The sequence below is a fragment of the Adiantum capillus-veneris genome, chromosome 23, assembly GCF_014529385.1.
Source record: "Adiantum capillus-veneris isolate H3 chromosome 23, ASM1452938v2, whole genome shotgun sequence".
Classification (NCBI taxonomy): domain Eukaryota; kingdom Viridiplantae; phylum Streptophyta; class Polypodiopsida; order Polypodiales; family Pteridaceae; genus Adiantum; species Adiantum capillus-veneris.
The window spans coordinates 75,962,721-75,972,839 of NC_140953.1; the positions used below are offsets into that span (position 1 = coordinate 75,962,721).

Here is a 10,119-nt window from a genome sequence, read left to right on the forward strand (position 1 = left end):
GTGTTGTACTAAATGGCCAACTCATGTTAGGTTAAGGATTGTGCAGTCTATTGGGATTTCCTCTATATGTTATATTTTCTTCCCTTTGATCCTTGACCAATTGCAAAATTTACATCAACATTAGTGATATTTTATGGGGATCTTCTGTTGTAGCCTGGCTCGCTTGGAAGCATTTGGCATTGCCTATTCACTTGGGAGGATTGGGTATCCTTCATTTGCAAATGCACATGCTGGCTAGTACGGAAACCTTACTGAAACAAATTGATGGATAATTTTTTTGTGTACTTTCATGGTGTTTGGAATATGTTTGCATGGGACAAATTTTTTTGTGCTACTCATGTTCAATTGTGTGGGAAGACTGCTAATATGCTGGTTAAGTCTTGAAAAAGTCTATGTGCTTTGTTGATTTGGTATGGTAGAGTTAGATATACAAGTAATCCCTTAGGGTATGAGTCTTGTTGTTGGAGCTTTGGGTTTAAAAGACCACCCGCTGTTTTCTTGGGCAAAAAACCATAAGAGGGTTAAGCCCAATCAATCAAATTGTTACTCTAACAGAAATATTATTTCGTTTATGGTGGCTAAGAGAACATTCAGACTATAAATGGGCTCAAAATTACTTGGGAATAGTTGTGTACACATGTTAGCAATTTGAAAAATCCGTTGCAATGAAGATTTAATCAAAGATTCTAAGATTGAGCATTGTCAGAGACTTCAACAAATTGATGGACCTCCCCAACCAAAAGTTTCTATCTACACTTGATCCTTTAGCCTTAAATAGAGAACAGATGCAACAAGGTTTGCGAGTTCAATCTAGATCAAAGCTGGTGGTTGAAGAAGCTATCTGATGTATGGTGGAATATCCTGACAGGGGCTCTCCCCATGGGTGAATTGTTAGTCAAAAAGAGAATGTGTGATGGAAAATGCCCCAAATGTGGTCATCTTGAGACAACGAAGCACATATTTTGGAACTTTCCTACATTATATGCTTGATGGGTATGTTTGTATGATATTTGTATGATGCATTGGAAGACTAAGTTTCTAAATATAGACTGCTTTTTGGAACAATTCAACCGGGTTCTACACGTTTAGACTTATGTATTGCTTTTCTCAGACTTTGGGTGTTATCCTTTTTGTGGAATGCTAGAAACTCAGCTTTGTTTGATACACACACCTTTCACAGTTTCACACTACCTTGGTGTATGATTCGAGATAAATTGTTAGAGAACTGTGTAGCACTGCCAAATCCTCAACAGAATAAGACGATGGAATTCCTCGCCATGATGTAAATGTAACAAAATGTAATATAGTACTTAAGTAGAGAGAGAGAGAGAGAGAGAGAGAGAGAGAGAGAGAGAGAGAGAGATTTTCGCAATTATATAGGAAAATGAAATTTCCACTCTAAACCAATAATAGGACCGATAAGAAAGGATGGGGAACATAGTTCTCCTCTGTCTGACTGATGAACTACAGCGATGGAAGCATTTCACCATCGACATTGGGTACCTACTCCATAAGGGGAGATTTTGTGTACCGACGGACACAGACATTCAGCACCAAATTCTTTATGAATGTCATGATAGTCCAAGTGCAGGGCACCCGAGTATTAGAAAGATTTATGCTCTGGTACAACGATAGTTTTACTGGCCAGGTTTACATGGCTTTGTTCAAGATTATGTCTTGCATTGCCAAAAATGTCAGGTTAACAAAGCAGAGCCCCTGAAAGCAAGAGGACTCTTACATCCTTTGGAGATCCCCAATGGTAAGTGGGAAAGTATAACTATGGATTTTATTGTGGGTTTACCAACCCACTATACGAGGTCATGACTCAGTATGGGTGGTCGTAGACGGTTGACTAAACTATGTAAGTTTATTCCAACCAAATCAACGATTAAGACTCCAGAATTAGCTAAGTTATTTGTGGACAACCTATATAAGTTGTATGGTTTGCCAAGTAACAATGTCAGTGATCGTGATCCCTAGTTTAATAGTCATTTTTGGAGCGTTGTGTTTAAATGATTGGGTACACAACTAAACCTCAGTACAATCGATCATCCAGAAACGGATGGTCAAATTGAACGAGTTAACTAAGTGCTAGAGGATATGCTACGCGCATACGTTAGCAAGAAACAGTCAGATTGGAAAGAATATTTACCTATTCTCAAGTTTTCTTACAATAGTGCTAAGCATGTCACAACTGGATTTAGTCCTTGCATGCTCATGTATGGTTTTCAGCCTAGGTCACCTGTTACGATGGGATTGGCAACCGAAAAACTCCAACAGGTTAAGGATTTTCTCCAAGACCACATGGATATGCTGAAACTCGCTCGTCAGATTATCCGACAAGTGCAGGATCGGTATAAGAAGTACACTGATGAGAAACGTCGGCAAGTTACCTTTGAGGAAGGGGAGGAAGTATTTTTACGTGTACCAGAGCATTCAAAAAGTCTGAAAATTGGGCAGACACCTAAATTATCTCCACGATATTATGGGCCTTTTAAAATACTCAAGCGAGTGGATGATCGTGCCCACAAATTATCGCTACGTACACATGCTCGTGTTCATCCGGTGTTTACTATAAGCCATTTACGTAAGCCACTACATGGGGATGACAATGCCATTGACCAAAAGATTTTGGTCCATTTCGTTCAACCTCTTACCCTACCGCATGAACCTGAACGAATTCTCGACGATCATGATTTACGTACACATCATCATGTGCGTCGACAAGATTTAATCAAGTGGAAAGATCGACCTGAGGAAGGTGCCACTTGGGAAAACATTAGTGTTCTTAAGAAGAAGTTTCCCACTTTTGTTTTCAAGGTCTAAAACTCTTCCTTAAGGGGGGAGTAATGTCAGGACAAGGGCAAGGCCATAGAGTCTTGGACTGGACCAAGGGCCAGACTAGGCAATGTGGAAAAAGAATCCAGCTAGGGAAAAGGGGCTATAGTGGGAGGTTGGGAGGTGGATTCCAAGCTCTAGTTTCCCCTAGTCTTTACAATAATTTTCATAGCTTGATTTGGCAAGCAAAGGGAATTCTTAGGGAAAATGTATTCAGGAACCTTGGTTATCCTCTAGGAGTTGATGTATCTCCAAAATAGTTGACACAATGGGGGATAAAATCCAAACGAAAATGGGTTCGTGGCATTGTACTAAATGGTCAATTCATGTTAGGTGAAGGATTGTGCAGGCTATTTGGATTTCCTCTATATGTTTTGTTATCTTCCCTTTGATACTTGACCAGTTGCGAGATTTACATCAAAAATAGTGAGATTTTATGGGGATCTTTTGTTGTAGCTTGGCTCGCCTGGAAGCATTTGGCCTTGCCTATTCACTTGGGAGGATTGGGTATCCTTCATTTGCAAATGCACGTGCTTGCTAGTAGGGAAACCTTACTGAAACAAATTGATGGATAATTTTGTTATGTACTTTCATGGTGTTTGGGATATGTTTGCATGGGACAAATTGTTTTGTGCTACTCATGTTCAATTGTGTGGGAATACTGCTAATATGCTGGTTAAGTCTTGAAAAAATCTATGTGCTTTGTTGATTTGGGATGGTAGAGTTAGATATACAGGTAATCCCTTAGGGTATGAGTCTTGTTGTTGGAGCTTTGGGTTTAAAAAACCACCCGCTGTTTACTTGGGAAAAAAAGCATGAGAGGGTTAAGCCCAATCAATCAAATTGTTACTCTAACAGAAATATTATTTCGTTTATGGTGGCTAAGAGAAGATTCAGACTAGGAAATGGGCTCAAAATTACTTGGGGATAGTTGTGTACACATGTCAACAATTTGAAAGTTTCTTTTTGCAATCAAGATTTAATCAAAGATTAGAGATTGAGCATTGCCAGAGACTTCAACAAATTGATGCACCTCCCCAACCAAACGTTTCTATCTACACTTGATCCCTTAGCCTTAGATAGAGAACAGATGCAACAAGATTTGCGAGTTCAATCTAGATCAATGTTGGTGGTTGAAGAAGCTATTTGATGTATGGTGAATTGTTAGCCAAAAAGAGAATGTCTGATGGAAAATGCCCCCTTGAGACAACGAAGCACATATTTTGGAACTTCCCTACAATATATGCTTGGTGGATATGTTTGTATGATACTTGTATGATGCATTGGAAGACTAAGTTTCTGAATATAGACTGCTTTATGGAACAATTCAAACGGGTTCTACACGTTTAGACTTATGTATTGCTTCTTTGAGACTTTGGGTGTTATCCTTTTTGTGAAATACTAGAAACTCGGCTTTGTTTGATACACACACCTTTCACAGTTTCCAACTGCCTTGGTCTATGATTCGAGATAGATTGTTAGAGGATTGTGTAGCACTGCCAGTTCCTCAACAGAATAACACGATGGAATTCCTCATCATGATGTAAACATGTAACAAACTGTAATATAGTACTTAAGTTAGAGAGAGAGAGAGAGAGAGAGAGAGTTTCACAATTATGTAGGCAAATGAAATTTTTACTCTGGACCAATAATAGCACCGATAAGAAAGAATGGTGAAAATGGAATGTCCGTTCAAGGATCAGAAAGAGGTATGTTGATGGAGCGAGTCGTCCGGCCAGTCTCTATGATCAAAGGCAGGGGTTGGCGAAGGCGACATTGACGAGGGAGAGCGGAAGAGTGCCAGCGCAGGGGTAGGTGCGGCCGTAGCGGAGGCCGGAGGAAGCGGGTTGGACTTTGACGTTGGGGAGGAGAGTGCAGTGGCCGAAGGTGGGCACGTCCACCTCCATGGCGAAGCGGCTGATGATCTTCTGGTTCCAGCGCCGGTCCTGGCAGGCTGCAATGATGTTGAAGGCCTCACAGGGGCAGTTGTTCACGAGCTCCCACTCGCACAGCCCGGTCGCCACGGGAGTGTTGGTCAGCACGAGGTCGTGCAGCCTGCACTTGCGGGGCGTAGCTGCTTGCACAACGGAGGTCCCCTCTATGATATTTAGCAGCAGCGCCGCCACCATCGCCACTGCGGATGCCAGAAAAGGAGATCAATAATATTACGACATATGATATGACTATAGCACACAGACGTGAGTTTTTGTATACTTGTAGAATAATAACGCACTCAAGCACTCACTCAATTATATCAACCCACATAATTGAGTGACAGGAAGCCATATTCTTATACCTGTGCAGAGTGCCGCTCTCCCCATTGCCATTGTTGATGATGAAGATGGGTTCTAGCCCTAAACGCTGCTCGATGTGCTCACTGCTGCTTACAGTTTTGCGGGCACTACTATTCCAGCCTTCACAGCACCCGCTTTATATACTCCCAATTACGTCGTCGTAATCCGACCTGTCAAACCTGAAAAGCCAAATCAAATACTTGTTCCTCATATGTGTGTGTTTGTGTTCCTTGGCTATTCATGTATTCACATGGCTCTACTCCACCAACGTTGAGAGTCATTGCTCCCGTGATAACTATAAAGATATGTGAACATCGATCCCCTAACCTTCTACGGGTAACCTTCCATGTGGGTATTGGTGTTCATGTTGGCTACTAATTATAGTGCCATTTATGCTAGTAAAAGGTCACATTTACAATAGGAAAAGGAAACGTCCATATTGCATGACAGCTAGTTGAATTGACTTGGGGAGTAGTTCGAATGGACCTATTCCCTCTCGGACTTAGTCCTTGATACCAAGTTGATACCTTGGTGGAGCTTGTTCAGTTTCATTTTTGCCAACATTTTTAGGTGAGAACTTTGAGGGCCAAGGACTAACACATGCCTTTGTCCACCCAACCATACTCCTCGTACAGACCTCGTAGCCTACCTTCTCTTGGCCTACCTTGAGGAGACCACTTCACTTCGATGATCAATTGACTCATGTGCCAACATAGTCCTGCCCTTGTCTTTGTGGAAATATTACTCCCCCTTGAAGGAGAGCTTTTGTCCTTAGAAACATTGATCAATGAAATAACTCTCCATAAGAATATTAATGCTCTCCTCTCTAAACTTGCATCATGTCAAATGCTATCCCACGCAGTACGTACCATTACATCTGGCACTCATATGTGGAATTATGTGCTTGTAGAAAAAATCAAATTGAATGATTGCAATCAATATTTTCTCAGGAGATCGCCCCTTTGACCAAGAGAAACCTCTACTTTCTCTACTTAGATCTCAAATTAAGAGTAAAGCCTACCTCACGTGAGATGGTCTAACTGAGCAAACTTAGTTTTCTCACTACTAAACTACTAGTAGAACCTATCTTCAGAAAAACTCTTGACTAATAGTAGAACCTATCCCAGGCAAAACGCACTAACTGAGAAAAGCCTATTTCTCTCTTTCATTAACTAATAGTACAGCGTATGTCAAGCAAAATGCTCTAAGTGAGAAAAACCTACTATTGTCTCTTCTCAGTGAATAGTAGATTATCTCTAGCAAGATGTTATAGCTGGGCAAAAGTTAGCTCTTTATCTTCTCAAGAAATTTCTTCCAAAAATTGGAGTGCTTCTTACCGATGTATATCATTCAAGCGATGCATAGGTGTTTTGGGCTTACTTATAGAAGAGAAAAAAAGGTTGGCACTCTAAGTCCTTAGGTACATTTACCTTCCACATGGAGATTCTATTCCAAAACTAGAGTTGTTCTTCATGAAAGATGGAGCATTTTGTGAACTATCTATGGTTAACATAGAGGGATCCCCACAACTTCTTAAACCTTACAATTTGATGGATGTTGTAGTGAGCCAATCACCTTTTTGACAAAAGTAGCCCTTCTAGCACTTTAAAGCATACACATGTAATCCCATGATATACTATCAAATTTGGTATCTTTGACACATCTCAACAAGAATTCAAGCATGAGAGATTTGAATAGGAGTAATAATTTGTGTGACTTGTCAAGTCAACGAATAATATACACAGGATAAGATATAGGAATAACTCGTATAATTCTTAAATAGACATGGAGTGTCTACTCCTCATCTTACCACGAAGCAATGTTCTGATAGACTCTCAAAAGAATCCACTTTTGTAACTCAACTTGTGTTCCATGTATTCTTATAGGATACCCCAAGTGTATCATGAAAGGCGAAGTATGATTTCATGTACAACTATAATGGAGATTGATCCTAAAAAACATTTACTTATTACAAATAATAGGTAGCAACATAGGGTTGCCCTATAGAATATGCAACAAAAAACCAATTTAATGGATATTTTATTAATGAAGAACCCTTTATGACCAATGGTCCTTTGATGGCCAAGTAGACATTTGTAATCATTTTGAGCATTGCAATCTTTCCTATTGCAAGAGCAAAACTCTCACTCTTGTACGGGGGAGATTTTACATAGTGACTTGTGTCTATAATCTTCTACTCTCTTCTCCTCTTCTCTCTCACAACGATATGTGTGCCACTCCAATTTGGAGGTTCATATAGCACGCTTGGTCTTTCTCTGTCTCTCTTACTCTCTAATCATTAATCTTGATGAGCAACATATACAGAAACTTATGGAGGTATGCTTGTATGATTCTTATATGAGTGATGATATTTTATGGATTTTAGGGTCACCGCGTATTTGTTGTGTTATAGTTGTATCAGACCAATGGATGTGTTGTTCGTGATGTGCATAATTAAGTATGAAGAGCTCAATCAAGGAAAATAAACATTATAGAACAACTAATTCTTCTTTCTTTTCTATATGGGTTTCCTTTTTCTTGCTTGCTACTATGACCTACACGTAGAGTAAAAATAGTGGAAGAATTTCATAATAGTAGCAGATCTCAGGGATGCTATTAGAATAATAAATATCTATAGATGCTTGATTGATCAATGGGGAACATTCATTATTGTACTTGTAATAGTTTGATGAGGCTGATGAGTTGGCTTTGATTGATGTTTGGTCTAACTACCACTTTTTTTCACTCATGAAAATGTTGATGGGTTTTTGCTCTTTAGCTTCTATAGTCTTTCAGGATCAACATGGTTTCTCTATTTCTTTTATGGTCATGATGGTTTCTTTGCCGTGATGTTACTTTGCATAGACAAAATATTGTAATTATGGTACCATGGGATTTCTAATCTTTTAGATAAAAAATACTTGGTAAACGGGATGGTGAGAGAAGTTCGATAGGTTCTTTGATCACCTTACTAATGTCTTAATCAAGTTTACCTTTGAACAAAATGTTCTTTTGTGTATAAGTAGTATCTTAGTAAAATAACCAACACATCCTAAACACAGACACTTCTTAGGCAAATGGGTTGGTGGGGATGTTGGCTTTAAACTATTGTGTTGTTTATGGTCGTTCATAGGCCCATTGTTGGTGGTAAATCCCTTTTCTTTGATACGTTCTAGTTGGTATGGACACTAGCCTCAGATGAGGGTTCATATTCATAGCCTTCTGAGTCATTTGACTTGATTGGTTGGAGTAGATAAGAGCTACTCATCAGACTTCCTCTTGCTAGAATTTGTATCCAATATTAAATTTCATGTTCACATAAATACTTTGAAGATATTTCATACTTTTCTCAAATGGATCACAATGCCTTTAAATTTCTACTAGAGTATAATGTTCACAGAGACATCATCGGTCAATATCAAGACTATCAAGCATGATTGTGCTTGTCTTTCTTCTTTAATTTTAATATAACAACTTGATTGGCTTCACACTTGAATTTTTTACCCTCATGGACTTGATGAGGTAGTAGGCGCATACTCAATGGGTCTATTGTTTCAACATTGAGTATGATATCAGGGTAAGGGTGGATGCACATACATACACACACTCAATCTCTCTCTCTCTCTCTCTCTCTCTCTCTCTCTCTCTCTCACACACACACACACACACACACACACAGACACACACTCACACACACACACACACCTCGTGGGGTTCACCATTCAGTATCACCCTATATAACATGCAGGTATTAGAAAAACCCCTCTTTTCACATGTCTGAATGAATAAAATGACCCCTTATTTTAGGGTTCAAAATTGAATATTCAACCCCCTTATTTTAATGTATCTCTATTAAATTGCCTAAATATTTTGCTTTTAAAAACCCCTCGTTTTGAACTCAGGTTATAAACTAACATGATTGCATAGTGCATCCCTAAGGCACACACACATACACACATTTTTTTTGCTTACTCTCAAGTGATTTCTATTGGATCTATATATGGCTCACTCTACTCAACTTTGTCTCACCTATATATTTGTATCGTGTCCTCAATATGAATCAGTCTTTGAGAGCCTACATGGTGTGTCTCTTCTCTCTCTCTCTCTCTCTCTCTCTCTCTCTCTCTCTCTCTCTCCATGGTATCACAGCGGTAATGATCACGCGCCGATTCACATTATGGTGACAAAATAGTATGTGTATGTGATTCACATGTAAGATTTAGAATTTCTACAAATTTGATTTTTAAGGATTGATTCTTGTTAACTATGGTTGTTTTGTGTTAATAAGAATACGATTAGTACTTTGTGTGGTGTTTATTGATAATCAATATGGTGAATCATTGATTACGTTTTCTTGTTGATTTGTCTTTTGACACCGTGCCCTTTGTCTCAATTTTTGAGGGTCTTCTACTCAAAATTTAGAGAAACGGAAAATGCGCAATGAAGCACAGCTAAATGATACTTTTCATCCTAAACTTGTTCGTCTCCTCGAGCTATTTGATTTGAGTTCTGGGTTTGCGTCGATCGGAGTTTACAGCAGAAAGTTTTGTTGTTTTTATTGCAATTGAGCTTCACGAAGCTTTCTTCCTCGTGCGTCTTCATGAAGCGTCTACGATCATTTTTGTAATTTTGGCATCGACGTTTTTGAGCAATCTTAGCTTTTTGTTGCTCATATTGTGGCCGTCAATCTTGCATCTCACGTCACTCTATTTTGAGGACTCTTTTATTAATAACGTCTCTTTTTCCCTGTTTTTTGGGTGACGTCCCTCAGATCTTTGACGTTTATTGAGCATCCTTCTTGCGTTTTATCATTGACAGAACACAGTCATCATATTTCTCTTTTTCTCAATTGCAGCCTTCACCATATATGGTGTACAGATTCTGCGATCTTATCTTTTACGTCTTCTCGCAACTAGATATTGCTATGACTATTCGTGTCAACGGATTTCCTTGTTCTGTTCCTCTTTTCCAAGGCCAAGGATTTCCA

General features: G+C 39.2%; 1 pseudogene; it reads right to left on the reverse strand.

Annotated features, from left to right (window-relative positions):
• Window positions 1-4,530: 4,530 nt before the first annotated feature.
• Window positions 4,531-4,967, reverse strand: LOC147428011 (uncharacterized; annotated as a pseudogene).
• Between the last annotated feature and the right edge of the window lie 5,152 nt (window positions 4,968-10,119).